The 21,934-nt window shown below is 36.0% G+C and overlaps 1 long non-coding RNA gene across 2 annotated transcripts; it reads left to right on the top strand.

The window, feature by feature from the left end:
- Window positions 1-1,928: 1,928 nt before the first annotated feature.
- LOC142543067 (uncharacterized) lies at window positions 1,929-20,395 on the top strand. 2 transcript variants are annotated; one of them, XR_012819625.1, is made up of 6 exons: window positions 1,929-2,109; window positions 2,204-2,306; window positions 19,632-19,691; window positions 19,781-19,918; window positions 20,010-20,101; window positions 20,178-20,395. It is a non-coding gene; the product is annotated as an uncharacterized LOC142543067 (long non-coding RNA). The 2 variants fall into 2 exon arrangements; XR_012819624.1 differs by having other exon boundaries at window positions 19,781-20,101.
- The last annotated feature ends 1,539 nt before the right edge of the window (window positions 20,396-21,934 follow it).

Raw genomic sequence — 21,934 nt, 5'->3', positions numbered from 1 at the left:
CGGGATTCTCATCATAGGCTGGGACTCGGTTTTTTTGGAGGGATTCATAATTGTACTTAATACCACGTCGTTGGGGTTCGGGTGGTTGCTGGATGGCATTGTTGGCGTTTGGCTTCAAAATCACTTGTAGCGTCGCGGCCACAATGGTGGCAATTGCCATCATGTCTCCTTGACTAAGGTTAACTCCGGGTGGTGGTGGTGGTGGAGGTAAGTTCTCTTCATCATCCTGATTTGCTCTTCGTGGGTTACGATTGTTTCTTGGTTGTCTTCCTGGCATTTCCTAGAGAAATCGAATGAAAAGATTTAGAATCAAAGTAAAGGCAAAAATCAACATTGGACGAATAATTGGGTCGAACAAAATTTTTCGTTGGATTTTTCCCAGTGGAAATGAAGTGGTAGTTTTGCATAGATTGAAAGCAGTGAAAAAATTGAGTTTCGATATTCTATGCGGAAGAATAAGCCATCAAACTATGGAGACAGCTTGAATTTGAGGATTTAAACAAATGGGGATGAGTATGATGTATCAGAATAATTTGGATAGAAAGGCATGGCATTTTCTAAAATTTGACTTCGTCAAATTTTGTCTATCAAACTCCCAGCCGGATTATGAAACAAGCGGCTCTGATACCACTAAAATGTCACGCCCCGAGACCGAGTCGTCGGTGACATCCGACATTGTTAATCAAATAACAATAAGTCTCGTAGAAAATAGCCAAATACCAGTTTATTTCATAAAATTCCATTATCTTTACATGAAAGGAAAAATACAAAGGTTGCGGAAGCGAAAAGTACAAACATTTACGAAGAAATACAAAGGAACACTAATGGGCTTCAACATCTAGAATGATGGCTATTTCCTAGTGTACTCTCACTTGTTGTTCAAACTTCCTATCAAGTATTGGAGAGTGATTTATGCTCAATCTAAGTCGTCAAGAAGTTGAGAATGTTGATATTTCATTATCTTGTCCAATGTGAAAAAATACTTGGAGAAATTGAGGAAAAAGGACAAAAACAAAAGAGAGGAGAAAATATAAAAGATATATATATATTTTAGAATCAACTGAAAAAAGCTACCTAAAAGAGTCATATGAAGACCGTTTTTCTAGTTTGGGAGCTACCATTTCTAAGCCAAAATACATATGGAAAAAGCTACCTAGAGAAATCCATTAAAAACCGTTATTCTAGTGTAGAATCTAACATTTTTGAATAAAAGGAAAGTTCATAAATGTTTGACTCAAAATCATGAGTGTTGTCAACACCAAGTACAAATAGACTACAATTTGATCAATGTCCGACACTTCCTTATTATATCATACTTGAGGCATAATTAGGACATATATTCTGATTGTTTTTGAACTTGTCTTACTCAGTAGGCTATCATCTTTTAACCTATAACATTTGAAGAAAACCCTAATCTTCTTGATTTTGAATTTTCTTGAATTTTAATGTTATGTAGGTTAAATCGACGTGGCATTAAAATTGGATGTTTTCTCGAAATAAAGGATTGCACCGGTTCAAATTTATTATACTGTTGGATAAGGGAGTAAATTGTAATTATAGAATTGAGTTTGTTTCGAGAGATTTTGGACGTTAGTAAAACCTGCGCACGTTTTTAAAATCTAAAGGGCTATGTCTATGAGAGTTTTGTTACTGTTGGGAGTAAACGTATTTATGCTTATACCGTGAATATATAATTCATCGCTGTTAATTTCTCTTACTTTTCTTCTCAAACCTTCTTTGTTCTCATTACAAGAAAACTGGTTTTTTGCGGCACGATATTAACGGCGTGCATTAAAAGCACGTCGTTAATGTAATTTTTAAAGACGTGCTTAAAATGCACGCCGTTAATATGGTTACACCTTACATTAACCACGACGTGCGGAACAAAAACGCTGTATTTACGGCGCACAATGAATACTGTCAGTATTATCAGTAAAATTAATACTTTGCAATTGAGAAGGCGCCAAATCCCCAAATAATCGCGCCTCTCTTTTTTTTCCCGATCAAAACCCTCCACATTCCTCTATTTTCCCCATCGTTCCTGCAGATTCAATCTTCTTCTCTTTTTTCCATCGTTCATCGCCAAATCCTCAATCGTCGTCCCTGCAGGTGTGCTTTTTTATGTAATACAGGCGTGCTTGTTTGTACGAGTGTGCTTGTAATACGCATGTATTTTCTGATTTTGTAATAATATGATGTCCAGCAATGAATGATAACAATTGGAGACTTGCCATTGACTCTGCATTTAACAACTTCACCCGTATATCTCTTTTATACCTCAGCACATTCTTCTCGAGCTCTTCCTGGTATGGGTTCTTAATATCTGTCTCAATTTCTCTTTTGTTGGTTGTTTTTGTGTGTAAGATTGTTTCTTGTTTCAACTTTTGCGTGATTTTTGGACTGAGTTTTGCGATTGGCTTGTGTATTAATGTGATTCTGAGGTATTCTGTATTTTAGTATTATAGTGGCCATTTTTTTCTGATTGAATTTGATTAATGATTCGATCATTTGCGGATTATCGCTTTGTTATCGGACCAAGTTGTGTGAATTTACATATCAGAGTTCAGAGGACATAAAAGAGTAATTGGGTGGAGAGTTGACATGATCAGCCACAAGAAAAAAATATTTCATAGAACAGCCTAATCATGAAAACTTTGGTTTAATATTGTAGGAATCAATGTCACCTTCTTCCGTAGCTTTCTTTCCCGATTTTTTCACCTTGTTCTTTTCTTTAGCTGATTCTAGCTTGATTGATTTATGGGGTTTCTTTTGTACATCACCATGCCCCCTAATTCCTGAAGCAAACTGAGAGTTAGTTATGTTTTCGTTTATTGATTTTCTGTTCTTCTTCATAGCTTCGTTCTTATGTGTCACTTCTTTAGTCTCCTTTTGAACATGGCTAATTTCATTAGAATCTATGCCTAATGCCTTAGGCTGCAACTTCTCAGCATCCACTATGGTAGAAGAGGTGCTGCGAACATCATCATCAGTTACATGATCTACTTCCGAAAGCACTTCGGAAGAGGTTCCATATATTTGTAACTGTTCAAAGCCTTCTAAAATCTTATAGCTCTCGATTAATTCTTTCATAGATTCACCAAGTTCAGACATGTTGTGGCGCTGCACATATGCTTTGAACTCCTCTTTCATCCACTGCATATTGTGCGAGTCTAGAATGAAATCATCCCTCCACTTGGTGTGGCGCTGCACATATGCTTTGAACTCTGATTCGATCCTTTGCAGATTATCGCTTTGTTATCAGACCAAGTTGTTTGAATTTACATATCAGAGTTCAGAGGACATAAAAGAGTAATTGGAACCGAGCCTAGTATCCTCATTCCTGCTCGTGTGTATCTGGAATGAAATCATCCCTCCATTTGGTATTACCACACATCCCTTTTCAACTGTTAAATGCACAAATTACGTAATTCCACTTGATGTTTCCCCACATATGAAACATGGACTTTGACCACATGATAGCCCAATGATTAAATTCATGCACAGACTAAACCAATTCTGATCCACCACAAGGTACAGAAAAATTATTATGATAATTAATATTTTTTCATTTACCAAGTTGGTAGAATGATTGGTTAAATATGGTACAATAGGGAGAAATAAACATATTAATAAAATAATATTGTGAGATTAATTTTTTATTTTAGGCAGGGGAATCAACGAACCCGATTCCTTAATGCTCCAAACTTGTCTCTTATTGAGTTCTAACTACATATGTGAATCCAAGCGTGAAACAATTTTCATAATTGGGAGTAAAACGTAATAATTTGCAAGTTTGTTTGTATTAACAAACAAGTACATCACTGGATATTAAATTTTCAATAATTCATTACGTTTTTCGAATTTCGAATTATGTTACCGATTACATGGCAACTCATGCAATTAATAATTAGTTAATAATATATATGTCTAAACATATAAGTTATGTCATGTAAGTTAGTTTGTGTTCAAATTTGAGTTATGTCATGTAAGTTAGTTTGTGTTCTGACTTTCGATCATTTTTTTTGAAATACTGACATGACATCAGACATGTTAGCATTTTTCGATGTCATATCAATATTTTTATGGTTTAATGTCAGCAATTTGAAACGTCACGTCATTTTTCCAAGAAAAAGGAACAAAAATGAAAATATAACCTAATTTACAATAATTCAAAATTGAATACTTAAAAGAAAAACACCAAATAGAAAATTTTAGAGAACTGTTTTTGTTATTTTCTCGATTTACCCGTATTTGAAATTGTTCTAACTACGAGTTTTAGATATGTACTGCATGACCTTTGTGTTTTTCAAATAGCAAAGATATTGTTATTGAATTTTAAGAACAGTTGCAAGTAACAATATCACATGAGTAATAAGTTAATTGGCTAAATTCGATCATATAATTTGGTAAGGAAAAATGCATTAAAATTTTGTGAATTTTGAAAATAAGACATATAGTTCATATTTTCATATAATTTTTTTTATTTGAATTAAATCTACATTAACAGTTTTGTGGCTAGTTTTTAATATTTATGGCAGAAGTTTAGGTTATATTTTTATTCATTTTCTCATTTTATTTATGAAGTAATGAAAATTATTTGAAGTCATATATTAATTTGAATGTTAAGGTTTGGGTCATTTACGAAATGGATAAAGAATGGATTCATTTGCCTTCAAGACTTGTACCCAAGTATGAAGAAGGGGTTCAAAAATTTCTTGCACAAGCCAAGGACTACGCCAAAACAAGTGACATAATATTATGTCCTTGCATACGTTGTAAAAATAAGAAGTATATGACATTTGACAAAGTGTATGAGCACTTAATTATCAAGGGGTTCGATCCTTCTACACGATTTGGTTCTTCCATGGTGAAACTGATGAAAGGGGATCGGTTTAAGGTGCCCGGTTGCGCAACGGAAGTTTGAAAATAATTTTTGTAGCAAGAAAATCGAACACCTTAAGCCTATAATGTGTTGCAAATACGAAAAAACACGGAATGACATTCATAGGGTGTTTTAAGATTTTTACCTATCAATCTCTCGAGTGGAAACGTCCTAGTTTACATATTCCTTGTAGAAGTCATACTTCTATTTTTATTTACGCTTATAAACTCCTTTAATTCAACACATTGACCTATTTTTCTTCTCAACGGAATCTAGAAAGCTAGCATTTGTGTGGCCCTCAATAGTTCATTGATACAACTAGCTGTGGATTCACATCTCTATGTGATTCGGGACTAAACATCAAATGATAGTGCCTGCAAGAACCATTCAATTATGGTTAGCGTACAGTACGGTCTCTTCAACTCATATATCCCGACTGATTCGACAACCATTGGTATATCGAGAGTTGTCAATGAATCAGTACTATGTGTCATGTCGTAGTTGCATTGATGGTGTAATCTAAGAAACCCCTTTCATAATTACAATCATACTCTAATCAGAGATTTCAAACTACATACACATGAGATCACATAGGATATCCATACCCAAAGTTAAGCGGTGAATCCCCGACTACAATGCATCAACTCCTATATATTTCGACAAAACACCAACCTTGATAGCCCAATGATTAAATTCATGCACAGACTAAACCAATTCTGATCCACCACAAGGTACAGAAAAATTATTATGATAATTAATATTTTTTCATTTACCAAGTTGGTAGAATGATTGGTTAATTATGGTACAATAGGGAGAAATAAACATATTAATAAAATAATATTGTGAGATTAATTTTTTATTTTAGGCAGGGGAATCAACGAACCCGATTCCTTAATGCTCCAAACTTGTCTCTTATTGAGTTCTAACTACATATGTGAATCCAAGCGTGAAACAATTTTCATAATTGGGAGTAAAACGTAATAATTTGCAAGTTTGTTTGTATTAACAAACAAGTACATCACTGGATATTAAATTTTCAATAATTCATTACGTTTTTCGAATTTCGAATTATGTTACCGATTACATGGCAACTCATGCAATTAATAATTAGTTAATAATATATATGTCTAAACATATAAGTTATGTCATGTAAGTTAGTTTGTGTTCAAATTTGAGTTATGTCATGTAAGTTAGTTTGTGTTCTGACTTTCGATCATTTTTTTTGAAATACTGACATGACATCAGACATGTTAGCATTTTTCGATGTCATATCAATATTTTTATGGTTTAATGTCAGCAATTTGAAACGTCACGTCATTTTTCCAAGAAAAAGGAACAAAAATGAAAATATAACCTAATTTACAATAATTCAAAATTGAATACTTAAAAGAAAAACACCAAATAGAAAATTTTAGAGAACTGTTTTTGTTATTTTCTCGATTTACCCGTATTTGAAATTGTTCTAACTACGAGTTTTAGATATGTACTGCATGACCTTTGTGTTTTTCAAATAGCAAAGATATTGTTATTGAATTTTAAGAACAGTTGCAAGTAACAATATCACATGAGTAATAAGTTAATTGGCTAAATTCGATTATATAATTTGGTAAGGAAAAATGCATTAAAATTTTGTGAATTTTGAAAATAAGACATATAGTTCATATTTTCATATAATTTTTTTTATTTGAATTAAATCTACATTAACAGTTTTGTGGCTAGTTTTTAATATTTATGGCAGAAGTTTAGGTTATATTTTTATTCATTTTCTCATTTTATTTATGAAGTAATGAAAATTATTTGAAGTCATATATTAATTTGAATGTTAAGGTTTGGGTCATTTACGAAATGGATAAAGAATGGATTCATTTGCCTTCAAGACTTGTACCCAAGTATGAAGAAGGGGTTCAAAAATTTCTTGCACAAGCCAAGGACTACGCCAAAACAAGTGACATAATATTATGTCCTTGCATACGTTGTAAAAATAAGAAGTATATGACATTTGACAAAGTGTATGAGCACTTAATTATCAAGGGGTTCGATCCTTCTACACGATTTGGTTCTTCCATGGTGAAACTGATGAAAGGGGATCGGTTTAAGGTGCCCGGTTGCGCAACGGAAGTTTGAAAATAATTTTTGTAGCAAGAAAATCGAACACCTTAAGCCTATAATGTGTTGCAAATACGAAAAAACACGGAATGACATTCATAGGGTGTTTTAAGATTTTTACCTATCAATCTCTCGAGTGGAAACGTCCTAGTTTACATATTCCTTGTAGAAGTCATACTTCTATTTTTATTTACGCTTATAAACTCCTTTAATTCAACACATTGACCTATTTTTCTTCTCAACGGAATCTAGAAAGCTAGCATTTGTGTGGCCCTCAATAGTTCATTGATACAACTAGCTGTGGATTCACATCTCTATGTGATTCGGGACTAAACATCAAATGATAGTGCCTGCAAGAACCATTCAATTATGGTTAGCGTACAGTACGGTCTCTTCAACTCATATATCCCGACTGATTCGACAACCATTGGTATATCGAGAGTTGTCAATGAATCAGTACTATGTGTCATGTCGTAGTTGCATTGATGGTGTAATCTAAGAAACCCCTTTCATAATTACAATCATACTCTAATCAGAGATTTCAAACTACATACACATGAGATCACATAGGATATCCATACCCAAAGTTAAGCGGTGAATCCCCGACTACAATGCATCAACTCCTATATATTTCGACAAAACACCAACCTTGCCACCTGATGACCCCATGAGAGTCATTAAACAAGTCAAAGTGCAATGCTAGCATATAGAGTCTCAATGTTGTCCAGGGTCATAAGGACTAATGGTGTACAACCATAAACTAGGACGTTTTCACTCGATAAGTGAGAACCACTTGGAAAGTCCTATATGGAGGGTTGTTCAGTGCACTCTACCAGGAGCACCTATCTGCATGCTCGGACATCACAATGTCCCCTACCAGTGAAACATGGTACTCACATCGCAGATACTAGTCTCAAACTCTAGCGGTCTATATCCTTCTTTGCACCGGCTGAATCGACTAGGAACTGTTAGAATATACAGTATTCTTAATATGAGTTTCAAGATACTCATCATATGAGCATCTCATATTCTTTCTAATATTTGTATATTCAAGGACTTTATCTATGCAACTAGCATGAGTATACATATAAAGATGTGCCAAAACAATAATTTCAAATATTATTAAATTACAGATTGTTTATACATAGAGTTTCATTGTGAACACTCGGCCAACACATGGCTCGACGGGCACCTACTCTAACAATCTCCCACTTGCACTAGAGCCAACTATCCATATGCTTAAAACCCATCGATTCGCGATACTTCTCGAATAATGGTCCAGGTAAAAGCTTAGTTAGTGGATCTACAACATTATCTGTGGAGCCGACTTTATCAATCGACACTTCTCCTCTTTCCCATAGTTGTCAAGGCGCTAGGCGACGTCAAGGCGACGAGCCACTGCCTAGCGCCCGAACGCCTACGCGACAAAAGGCGATCGCCTAGCCACGAGGCGATAATATAGAGAGAATGTATTATATATTTATGTTCTACTAAAAATCAACTATTAATAAAAATGAACTATATGAAAAACTAAATAAATAAAGCTTCAATCTTCAATAGGCAGGGGAGAATGGTGTGCGCAGAAATGGCAGGGGAGAATGGTGTGCGGCAGAAGCTTCAATCGGCAGGGAGAAATGAGAATACGTATCGACATGCAAAGCAAAACTAGGCTTTTTTTAAAAATAAATTACTTGTGGGCTGAAATTAGTTATGGGCTTATTTAGTTGGGCTTTGGGTCATTAAAAAATAAAGGAGAAACCTGCTTATGCGATGCGATCATGGTTCTGAAAAAAGGCGCAACGCCTGGAACGCCTATCGCCCGGAGAAAGGCGGCTTCAAGGCGCTAAAGACGCTCGCCCACCCATGCACCGTCGCCTGGTTGCCCATAAGGCGCTGAAGCTCCGCCTAGCGCCTGAGGCGCGCCTTTGACAACTATGCTCTTTCCACAATCTCTCGGAGGATGTGGTACTTTCTCAATACATGCTTGGACTTCTGATGAGACCTTGGCTCCTTTGCTTGAGCTATAGCTCCCGTGTTGTCACACAACACCGGGACAGGAGCAACTCCATTAAGAATGACGCCCAACTCTTGGACGAAATTCCTTATCCAAACAGCCTCCTTTGCTGCATCTGATGCAACAATGTATTCGGCCTCAGTGGTGGTATCCGCAGTACTGTCTTGTTTGGAACTCTTCCAAGAGACAGCAGAACCATTGAGCATGAATACGAACCTAGAGGTTGACTTCGAGTCATCAATATGGCTTCGGAAGCTAGAGTCGGTATAGCCTTCTAATTTCAGTTCTCCACCCCCATAGACCAAGAACAACTTATTGGTCCTTCTCAAATACTTGAGGATGTCTTTCACAGCTTTCCAGTGTGAAAGACCAGGGTTCGATTGATATCTACTCACTACACTTAGTGCAAAAGCTACGTCAGGACGTGTAGATATCATCCCATACATGATGCTACCAATCGCAGATGCATACGGAATGCGTGTCATCGCCGCTATCTCTGCATCAGTCTTGGGGGACATAGACTTGGATAGGGACACGCCATGACATATTGGTAGATGTCCTCTCTTGGACTCATCCATCGAGAACCGCTTAAGATGGTATCAATGTATGTGGACTGGGTGAGACCAAGCAATCTTCTCGATCTATCTCTATAGATCTGTATTCCCAATACAAAAGATGCTTCACCCAAGTCCTGCATCGAGAACTTACTCGCTAACCATATTTTAGTTGATTGCAACATTCCTACATCATTCCCAATGAGTAGAATATCATCAACATAAAGCACCAGGGATGTCACAGCACTCCCACTGACCTTCTTATACACACAACGTTTCTCATGATTCTTAGTAAAACCAAACTCTTTGATTGTACTATTGAATCTAAGGTTCCAACTCCTAGATGCCTGCTTTAGACCATAAATAGATCTCTGAAGTTTGCATAACATATGCTCACTTCCGACAGATGTAAACCCTTCAGGTTGAGACTTGTAAATCTCTTCCTTAATATTCCCATTAAGAAAGGCTGTCTTGACATCCATCTGCCATATCTCATAGTCATACCATGCAGCTGTGGCTAGCAATATCCTTATAGACTTGAACATTGCAACTAGAGAAAAGGTTTTCTCAAAGTCAACTCTTTGTCTTTGAGTATATCATTTTGCCACCATTCGCGCCATGAAGGTCAATACCTTCCCATCGGCCCAAGTTTCCTCTTGTAAATCCATTTACACCCTATGAGAACAGTTCCCTCAGGTGGATCCACGAGATTCCACACTTGGTTCGAATGCATGGAATTCATCTCAGATTCCATTGCTTCAAGCCATTTGGATGAATCGGCATCAGATAACGCTTTCTTGAAGGTCCTTGGATCACATCCATGGTTAGGCTCATCATGGCCCTCTTCAAGAAGTAGACCATACCTCATAGGTGGTCTCGAGACTCTCTCGGATCTTCTAGGAGCTTGTATCTCCTCTCTTGGCTCTTCGGGTGTGGGTTCATCAATTGGGGTGTGTCTCTCGAACCTCTTCGAGTTCTATCATCTCTCCTTTTCTATCCAATAGAAATTTCTTTTCCAAAAAGGTTGCATTCCTAGAAACAAACACCTTTGTTTCTTGGGGATGATAGAAATAGTATCCAACTGAATTCCTTGGATATCCCACAAAGTAACATAAAATAGATCGACTATCCAATTTATCTCCCACTGCCTGCTTCACATAAGCAGGGCATCTCCATATTCTAAGATAAGAATATTTGGGAGTCTTACCCATCCATATCTCATATGGTGTCTTATCAACTTACTTTGAATGGACATTGTTCAACAACAGTGCCTCTGTCTCAAGCGCATATCCCCAAAAGGATGGCGGCAACTCCATGAATTCCATCATAGACCGAAACATGTCCATCAAAGTCCGGTTACGATGCTCCGAAACACCATTCAACTGTGGTGTAGCAAGCGGAGTCCACTGCGAGAGAATCTCATTCTCCCTAAGATACTCTTGGAACTCGGCACTCAAGTACTCACCACCTCGATCAGATCGAAGTGTCTTGATGCTTCGTCCCAACTGTTTCTCTACTTCACTTCTGAATTCTTTGAACTTTTCAAAGGCTTCAGACTTGTATTTCATCAAATACACATACTCATACCTCGAAAAGTCATCGGTAAAGGTGATGAAGTAGGCATGTCCATGCTTAGTGGTGATGCTAAGTGGAACGCACACATCGGTATGGATCAAATCAAATAACCCTTTGGCTCGCTCCACATGGCCCTTAAAGGGAATTTGTTCATCTTTCCTTTTCGACAAGATTCACAAGTTGTGAGGGCATTAATTTAAGCCATATCAAACATGCCCTACTCCCACTAGCTTGTTCATCCTTCTTAGGAAAATATGTCCTAATCGAGCATGCCATAATTGTGCCGAATTTAGATTATTTTGTTTTCGCTTGTTTGTTGTTGTTATTGCTTGGAAATTGTTTAGTGGAATATCTTTCAATTTTAAGTTATAGAGATCGTTTTCAAGTTCTCCAGTACCAATTAAACATTCATTCTTGTAAATCTTGCAAACACCTTTGCTAAATAAACAAGAATATCCATCTTTATCAAGTATAAAAATGGAAACAATGTTTATCACCAAATCACGTACAAACAATACATCTCTCAAAATCAACTTAAAATCATTGTTCAAAAGCAAATAAACATCTCTTATGGCCTTGGTAGCAACTCTTGCTCCATTGCCCATCCTTAAGAAGGTCTCACCTTCCCTAAGTCTCCTACTTCTTCCCATCATCTGTAAATCATTACAGAGATGTGAGCCACAGCCGGTACCCAATACCCAAGAAGTAGAGTTAATTGAAATGTTTACTTCAATATAGAACATACCGTTTTCAGACCTCTTCTGGGCAAGATATTCTCCACAATTACGCCTCTAATGTCCAGGCTTCTTGCAGTGATGGCAAACATCAGCAGTCTTGTCAGCCTTTACAGGTGTGGCTGCCACAACGGGATTCGGAGCTTGCCTCTTCAAGGGCACGTTCTTCTTGGGACGTTGGAAAGAACACTTCTTTCCCTTCCCAGGTGTACCAGTCTTCGTACCAGATGAAGAGCCCACATAAAGAACCGAATTCTCATCTTTCATAGAAGCCTGCATATAACACTTGGCTTTCAAGTCATGGTCACACCATTCATTGTAAGTCTGCAATTCCTCAGGAGTGCAGTCAGCCGGAGCCTCAACAGGGGACGACTCAGTAAGTGTATATGCTATCCTTTCTGAATTCAAGACGATTTTCAGATTTCTTAGCCAATTGAGGTAATTAGGTCCGGTTAATACGTGTTTGTTGAGTATTACAGATAGCGAATTGCGAATCGAATACATTGTCAAAAAGTATTGAAAATTAAAACATATAAATGTTAATGACTATATTAAAATATTTAGTAAGATATGAAGTATGGACTTTTACTTCATAAATTTTTACTCCCACTGTTTTGACATTTTTCACTACCCTCTAATGAAAACGGGAAACTCCTTTCCTCAGTAGGTACGTAAGGTCCAATTAGCAAATCATGATCCCGAATAATATCAGCCAATCACAATTCCTAAGAGGTAGTTTCCAATTGCATCACTATGCAACCCTCTACGTAAACTTTTGTCTCACGTTTGATTAGAACCCAATAATATGACGTCGTTCATCTTTTCGTGTCAAGCCTTACCCATCGATGTTGAACCTTAATGGACGGTCGCCGTGAGTTCCCTCAATAATATAAGCCGAAATCATGGGAGTTTCACGTAGTTCACATCACCATGTCAATGGATGTCACAGCTTTCCGGTGTCCAGGGCCCCTCCCAATAATATGAGCCGAGCCCCGAACACGGGTAGCATTCATCATGCACCCATTGTCGATGGAAGAATGGAAATTATAAACAACTTTATAATTCTCCTTTTCGGGCTTGATATTAATTTTGAATCTTATTCAAAATGAGGGTTTTTAATTTTGAAAGGTCTCATCGTTAATTTTATTTAAAAGCTCGCCATGTTTGATCGTATGTTTGCCGGATTCATGCAACTTTGTTATTATCATAATAAAAACGCACATACTCATTATTTATAACATATCATATGCATATATTATAAACAGTAAACAAAACAAGGATGATCAATTGCTCCAATACTAATGGCCCGTGTGAGCTAAACACGGGCCTAGGTCCAATCCTAGGGAAATGCATGGATGCAAATACAACTATTACATTAGCCTCCAATATTTACATGTCTTCGATCTTCATAATCATCAAGGCCACCATCTTCCAATCTTGATCTTCCAATATACTAACATTTACAAATAAATATCCATGACAAATAGGGATACATCTCATGGGGTGGGAACGGGCCATAAACCAAGCCCACTTTAAATTTTATAATTATTACAATCATTCAACACAAAATATCCTAGCATACACCTAGCAAATTGGGCTTGGGCTTTTGATCACCCTTCATGCATAATATCACATATAATACACCATCAATTAATTATCACGATAATTAATTGATCCAATATTATATATCTTGATCCAATCATTAACCTCCACGATTATAAACTAAATTAACAAAATATACAAACTCCTTTGTCTACTTTCTAATTAATTTATTTATAACCGAATTTCTTGTAAATCACAATTTACTATAAATAATTAAAGTCCAACTTCAATTATTTATTTCATGAGAAAAAATGTACAACTTTTGTAAATTTAAACTTAAGGACCCAAAAAATCTTTTTTCACCAAAAACATTTTGGCCCATTTAAATTTCACAAATTATGTTAGCCATCTACTGGCCCAACAACTTCAAGGCCCATGACACTTTGATATTCCAAAACACTTTTGGAAATCATAGTCGTCATCGCCGTTGTCGGAGCTACGTCGCCGGATTCCGGCCAACTTACCCAAATTTTTTTTTTATTAAAACAAGGTGCTGTTCGGGCAACCCCTCGGGCTGCCCTTGTTGCCCGAAACGGGCTGCCGAGCTGCCCGAAATGGGCGGCAACTTTCTGCCCGAATTTGGCCCCAAACCGGCCTCGATTTTGTTGCAAAAAATCATCTCATGCGGTTAGAAATCGACCTCAATATATGTATATGCTATACAAAATAGTATCCATAGCTCTTGATACCACTTCAAAGGGAATCGGTTTAAGGTGCCCGGTTGCGCAACGAAAGTTTGAAAATAATTTTTGTAGCAAGAAAATCAAACACCTTAAGCCTATAATGTGTAGCAAATACGAAAAAACACGAAATGACATTCATATGGTGTTTTAAGATTTTTATCTATCAATCTCTTGAGATTGATGATGACTCCAACTAAGGTGTAAATACCTTAGCTCTTGAATGGCAAGACAATCTACAAGCTTCCCTTTGAGCATTCCTTGCTCAAATATTAAGCCCACCACTTGCAAGCTAGAACCCCTCTTATTTTGCACTAGAAAAATAAGAGGATTTTTCAATGAGAAGTGTTTTCTTTCCACAAAAATTAAAGGAGAAAATTGGAGAGAAAAACACTTAAAATTTCGGCCAAAGTGTATATAGAATGAAGGGAGGATGAGTTGTCTTGGTTGTGCAAAAAGCAAAAGCAAAAAGTTGCATGTGCATGCCATGCCATTAACTCAAAAGTTGCCTCCAACCCTTCACCTCCCAAACATGCATTTTGACTTGTGCTTGTAACTATTACAAGGCCCATTAACTTTTATTTAAATGTGTCAAACACATTTGAGGCCATTTAAACTTTACTTGATTTTACTCAAGCCCACTAGTTTAATAATTATTTCTAATTGGGCTCTACAAGGCCCATTGTTGTTTAATTAATTCAACACTTGAATTAATTTAATTATTTGGACTCTACCTAGTAATTAATTCAACACTTGAATTAATTTAATTTAGTCCATAATAATGTTGATGAAAATCACAATTTTCAAATACATTACTCGTTTGGCCAACTTTTAATTTAGGAACACTTCCTCAAATTAAAAGTTACATACTCCTTATAGAAGTCATACTTCTATTTTTATTTACGATTATAAACTCCTTTAATTCAACACATTGAACTATTTTTCTTCTCAACGGGATCTAGAAAGCTAGCACTTGTGTGGCCCTCAATGGTTCATTGATACAACTAGCCGTGGGTTCACATCTCTATGTGATTCGGGATTAAACATGTCCTTATATGAGCATACCCCAATTGCTCCATTCTTACTTATTAACTCCTTGATAACAAGAACGTTAGAACTCAAGTCTGATAGTACCCAACCAATCATGTTAAATGCCTTGCAGAATCGCTTACATGATTCCCTAGGTATCAAATGATAGTGTCTGCAAGAATCATTCAATTATGGTTAGCGTACCGTACGGTCTCTTCAACTCATATATCCTGACCGATTCGACAACCATTGGTATATCGAGAGTTGTCAATGAATCGATACTATATGTCATGTCATAGTTGCATCGATGGTGTAATTTAAGAAACCCCTTTCTTAATTACAACCATACTCTGATCAGAGATTTCAAACTACATACACATGAGATCACATAGGATATCCATACCCAAAGATAAGCGGTGAATCACCGACTACAATGCATCGACTCCTATATGTTTCGACAAAACACCCAACCTTGCCACCTGATGACCCCATTAGAGTCGGTAAACAAGTCAAAGTGCAATGCTAACATATATAGTCTCAATGTTGTCCCGGGTCATAAGGACTAATGACGTACAACCATAAACTAGGACGTTTCCACTCGATAAGTGAGAACCACTTGGAAAGTCCTATATGGAGGGTTGTTCAGTGCCTACCAGGAGCACCTATCTGCATGCTCGGACATCACAATGTCCCCTACCAATAAAACCATGGTACTCACATCGCAGATACTAGTTTCAAACTCGAGCGGCCTATATCCTTCTTAGCGGCGGCTGAATCGACTAGGAACTGTTTAGAATATACAGTATTCCAAATATGAGTTTCATGATACTCATCTATGAGCATCTCATATTCTTTCTATTATTTGTATATTCAAGGACTTTATCTATGCAACTAACATGGGTATACAGCTAAAGATGTGCCAAAACAATAATTTCAAATATTATTAAAATAAAGATTGTTTATACATAAAATTTCATTGTGAACACTCGGCCAACACTTGGCTCGACGGACACCTACTCTAACAACTGATACCCCACAATTTGAAGGTGAAGGTAGTTTAGGAGGAGATCAAAATCGGAGGATGATAGTAGAGAGGCATTTAACTTATATAGGGATGATGTATTTGTCTCAGATGAAGAGGTTGTACACACTGCATCTGACGCAAGAGATTATGAATTTGCTGATTTATTAGAAGTTGCAGAAACTCCTCTCTTCCCTGGATATACGACTTATACAAAGTTGTCAGCATCTGTCACATTATACAATTACAAGTCTACCAATGGTCACACTGACAGTAGTTTCAATGAGCTCCTTAAGATCTTAGGTGACATGCTTCCAGAAAAAACCACATTTCCACAAACTGTTTACTCAATGAAAAAGTTTTTGAAACCATTTGATTTAGGATATGAGAAGATTCATGCTTGCCCAAATGATTGTTGTCTATTTAAAAAGGAGCTCAAAGAATTAGACTCATGTCCAAAGTGTGGTTCCTCAAGATGGAAGGTGGACAAAGTTACCTTCAAAGTTCGTAAAGGAGTTCCTGAAAAGGTGCTAAGGTATTTTCCTATACCAAGATTTAAAAGGATGTTTAAATCAGAAGAAATGGATCAAGATTTGATTTGGCACTCCAATCACAAAAGTCAAGATCATATGATTCGTCATCCAGTTGATTCAGTAGCTTGGGATACAATAAATCACAAGTGGCCTGCTTTTGCATTAGATCCTAGAAATTTTCGTCTTGGTCTTGCAATAGATGGATTCAACCCTTTTGTTGACCTTAGTTCCAGATATAGTTGTTGGCCGGTTATCTTGGTCAATTACAATCTTCCACCATTGAAGTGCATGTCGAAGGAAAATCTTATGTTAACATTACTAATACCAGGTCCAAAGTAACCGGGGAATGATATAGATGTGTACTTGGAACCTCTTGTGGAGGATTTGAAGGAGTTGTGGGACATAGGTGTGGAGGCATTTGATGCATTTAGCAAGTCAATGTTCAATCTGAAGGCTATCTTGATGTGGACAATCAATGATTTTCCAGCTATTGAAAACCTAGCTGGATGTGCCACAAAAGGGAAATTTGGTTGCCCAATATGTGGTGAAGACGTATGTTCTATGTGGTTAAGTATAGTAGAAAGTTTTCATACTTAGGCCACCGAAGATTTCTTGCTCCTGATCATCCATTTCGTGAGAAAAAAAAGTTGTTTAATGGGAAAAAAGAGAGAAAATGAAAACCGAGGCCTTTGACTGGTTTAGAAATTCTCAATGCGGTAAAAGTCATTGAAAATGACTGGGGATAAAAAAAGAGTCAGAATATCAATAATGCAAAGAGAAAGACGCATGATAGTTCAAAAAATGTACAAAAATCAGATCAAATGTGGAAGAAGAAGTCAATTTTTTTCAGTTTGCCATACTGGAGTTTGAGTTATTTTTCACTCATCAAGTTTTATAAATTTGTTTTTTTGTTCATAAATTTTTATGAATCCTGAACTAATACTATGAAATGTGTTAATGGTTACGTGCAGGGACTGCTGCTACGTCATAACTTAGATGTGATGCATGTTGAAAAGAATGTCTGCGAAAAAATCATAGGCACATTGTTAAATGTGAAGAAAAAATCCAAAGATGGTGTGAATGCTCGCAAAGATTTGATGCACTTAAACATTAGAAAAGAATTACATCCTCAAGAGAAAGGTGAAAATAAGTATCACTTGCCTGCTGCACCTTACACATTGTCTAAAAAAGAGATGAATGTATATTGCTCTAGATTGAAGAAAATAAAGTTACCCGATGGCTATAGCTCAAATATTGGTAACTGTGTTTCTTTAGAAGATCATAAGCTTATTGGGCTGAAATATCATGATTGCCATGTTCTAACGCAACAATTGCTATCAGTAGCATTGAGAAGTCTTTTACCTAAAGGTCCACGTAGTGCTCTATTTCTGTTGTGTGCATTTTACATTGAATTATGTCAAAGAGTGTTAGACAGGAACCGTTTAGAAAAACTCGAGGAGAATATTGCTGAAACACCCGCTTTTTGCACTATCTCGGTTCATTTGACAATTCATTTACCAAGAGAGGCTCACTTGTGTGGGCCTGTCCAATTCCGTTGGATGTATCCATTTGAAAGGTAATAGATATTAATTTATTTTTAGACCAATATTATGTTATACAAATAATTTAAATTTGCTACAAACACTACTTTCATGTGAAATTTGTTTGTTATTTAGATTTATGAAAACACTTAAAGAGTATGTGAAGAACCGAGCAAGGCCAGAGGGTTGCATAGGTGCGTGTTACCTAGAAGAAGAACGAATGCGATTTTGTAGTGCTTATATAGAAAAAGCGGCTAGTATTGGTATCCGTTCTAATCGGAATCAGGATTTGGAGAATGGATTAGTGGAAGGTCGTCCAATTTCTCAAGGAAAAGAAAAATTTTTAAAAGACCATGTGTTGCAAGCTGCACATCGATGTGTTGTTCAATACTGCTGAAGTTGAGCCTTATTTACAGTGAGTATAGTTAATTACATATCATATTTGCCTTTTTCTATTACATAATTCATATATTCTAATAATCACCCTTTAATGATTTTAAATAGGATGCACATTGAGGAGCTTAAACAAACATATCGTCGTTTCTTAATTAATGAAACATTGTTACACAAGCGACACATGGAAACATTTTCTCAATGGTTATCAAAACATGTTTGCGACAACTCATCAGACAGAATTCAATCGCTAGCACATGGTCCAAGAAAACATGTTATATCTTATATGGGTTATATTATAAATGGATATCGATTCCACATAATTGATGTTGAAAGGTCGACACAAGATAGTGGTGTTTCGATTGAAGCATATAATGTTTGTCAGTCTAGTGCGAATGATTATTCACATATTGTTGGAAGAGTATTATACTATGGAGTTATACGAGATTGTTTTACTAGATTACTATTCTTTCAAAGTTCCCGTTTTTAGGTGTGATTGGGCAAATCATGAAACCAGAATCAAAATGGAAGATGGTTCTACACTGGTCAACTTACACCAAGGTCTAAGAACTTTTGAAGGCGATCCTTTCATTTTATTATCACAAGCAAAACAATTATTTTATTCTAGAGACAATGACGAATCAAACTGGTATGTGTTGCTGAAAGCGCCGCCTCGGGATATGCATAACATGAATTTTCTTGAAGAGGAAGCCTATACATCATCCACACCTCTTGATGTGTCCACACTTAAGATTAACATTACCGAGAAAGAACCGTATGCGAGAAATGAGTGTGAGGGAATTGACGTGATTGATCCGTGATTGAAATTTTCGGTTGTAGATTTTATAGTTAATTTAAAAGGTTCCATTACACTTTATTTACTGTTGCAATATATTTGTCTGTTTTCTTTTTATTTTCACTGAATTATCATGTTATATTACATGTTTGACTATATCTTCATATAAAGCATTAAAAAATGAGCAGATTGGGCCAAAAACGCAGCAAGGTATCCGTAGATGAAGTTCATGTGATATTTTGTTATTTTGCTAATTTTGATTTATTTTAATTTTAATAAAGTCTTAATTTTACATGATATCTCTTTGTGCTATTTTGTAGGAAAATATAGCTAATAAGCTATCGAGAGTGGACTCCAACATTCCACATGATTCATCAAAATATTTGCTTGATAAAGAGCTAATTGATGATGCTAAAACTAATAAGAAAAAAGGACGAGGTCCATCAAAGTTTAATTTGGTTAGTTGCCAACAACAGCCCAAAGATCTGGAACGTAATGAGTTTGGACAGGCAATTGGAGATAATTCGATCATGTATGCCACCTTTCTAGGTTGCATGGTAAAAAAATTTGTGCCATACACATTAGGTTGATGGAATGACTTAGACGAGGAAATAAAGAATAAGATGTGGCGTTGTCTTCAGGTAATGCTTATCATTGTATTTTTATTCCTATTTTATAACAAAATGTAGAAATATTTTTGTGCTTCTTAATGTGTAGTTGAACTATAAAGTTGAGGAGTGGGAGAAACATTCAATCTTTCAAAAGTTAGGTAAATTGTGGCGTGATTGAAAGTCCAAACACCAAATACTTATACGAGAAGTTGTTGATGGTCGAGTGACTTCACGAGATCTTTGTCTTTTGAAGCCCGAATTTATGGATCAAAACCAATGGGACTTGTTTGTAAAGAAGACAATATCACCACCATTTCAAGAAAGTATCAATTCATTGTTATGGACTTTTTTGGGCTGTTGTTTATTAATTTATATTCTATGATAACCTGCAACTTGGTGAGTTATAATACTTAATGGTTGGACTACTTTGTGTCCAAAACTTTAAATGTGATTTCCTAATGGATTCCACTGGTCCATAAAAATTTACCACATTGCTGTTTTCTGAAAAGATTTGAAATGATGTATTCAATGCTTCATGTTCGATCCCAAGTTATTATTTGTGTCAATAGCTTTGAGTTTCACATTCAGGAAACTATATATATTTTTAAGATAGTTGGGTATTCATTCCCATTACTGGGCTGTTTGATTTGTGTCTTTTTCTGGTAGTGCTCAGTTACAGGAAGTCGATATTGTTTATTTCGTGACATATAGGCTTATTTCCAAATTGTTTTTATTTTTCTATTAAGAATCTTCTTTCGTTGTTTGTGACAGTTTGTATTGTTCATTAATTTAGTTACACACTGATTTTTTTCGTTTGTTCTTGACCTGATGTTACGAAATTCTTAGTCCAATTATCATTTTTTATTTAATCAGTGGATAGCTTCCCAGCAAATAAATTCACAAATCAGAAGTGGTGAAGCACAAGATAGTGAAGCACAACTGTATTTTTTAGTAATCATGTAATTTTTATATTGTCTTCCTTACTAAGTAATGAAATTAAATTTTAGATTGAAATTGATGACATGCAATGTGCTTTTTCCGCACAGTATATTATCTAGTGACCTCATAGTAGAAGTAATCTAATGAAGCTTCTTACATTGGAGATTTGTTGTTGACATATTTTTTGATTTATCTCAATATGTAGGTTGGTAGTGGTGGCAATATGGGGATTGTGAATGATATTGGTAGCGGCTGTGATATCAATCGTCCCAAAAAGAGCGGTAATGCTGATAATGTGAACCAACATCAAGTTGCATTTCGGTTAACTATCTTAAAAGTTTGTGTTATCTAAACCACATTTGTTATAAAATAGATATGACATAATTAATACTTTGTATGGTTTATATGCAGTCAAATTTAAAGAATGTGAGTCATGGAGATATACCTGAAAATACTAAATGTAAGTTGCTTCATTGGTGTGGTGATGTAATTGTTGCTGAAGGTCGAATTGCATCCACAGATCCAACAATAAAAGTGCATCATGTTCCTATTGGTGGATCTTGTTGGAAAGTTTAGGTTGATAGAGTTCTTGTGGAGCAGGTAGACTTAATTCGACCGAATTCTGAAATGATTTTTTTGGATGATGCAGTTGGAAGCACATTAGCATGGTTTTCTAAATTTATCATTTTGTGTGACTCTTACAGATCCTATTGATTCTAGGGTTACATACACTATTGCATCAAATGATCATATTAACGAGTATTTTGTCTACTTTAATTACTTAGTTTTTGTGTTATCTTATTATTTTGCTTTAATTCTTGTGATTGGTTGGATGTGGTGTGATAAATCTTTTGAGTTTCGATATTATTGTTTCAATTTTGGTTCGTAATAATATAAATAATGTTAATATGATGCACGTTGCTG

The sequence above is a fragment of the Primulina tabacum genome, chromosome 4 (genome assembly GCF_025594145.1).
Source record: "Primulina tabacum isolate GXHZ01 chromosome 4, ASM2559414v2, whole genome shotgun sequence".
In the NCBI taxonomy this organism is placed as follows: domain Eukaryota; kingdom Viridiplantae; phylum Streptophyta; class Magnoliopsida; order Lamiales; family Gesneriaceae; genus Primulina; species Primulina tabacum.
Note: the sequence above shows the minus strand (reverse complement) of the source record. Positions and strands in the feature narration are given on the sequence as shown.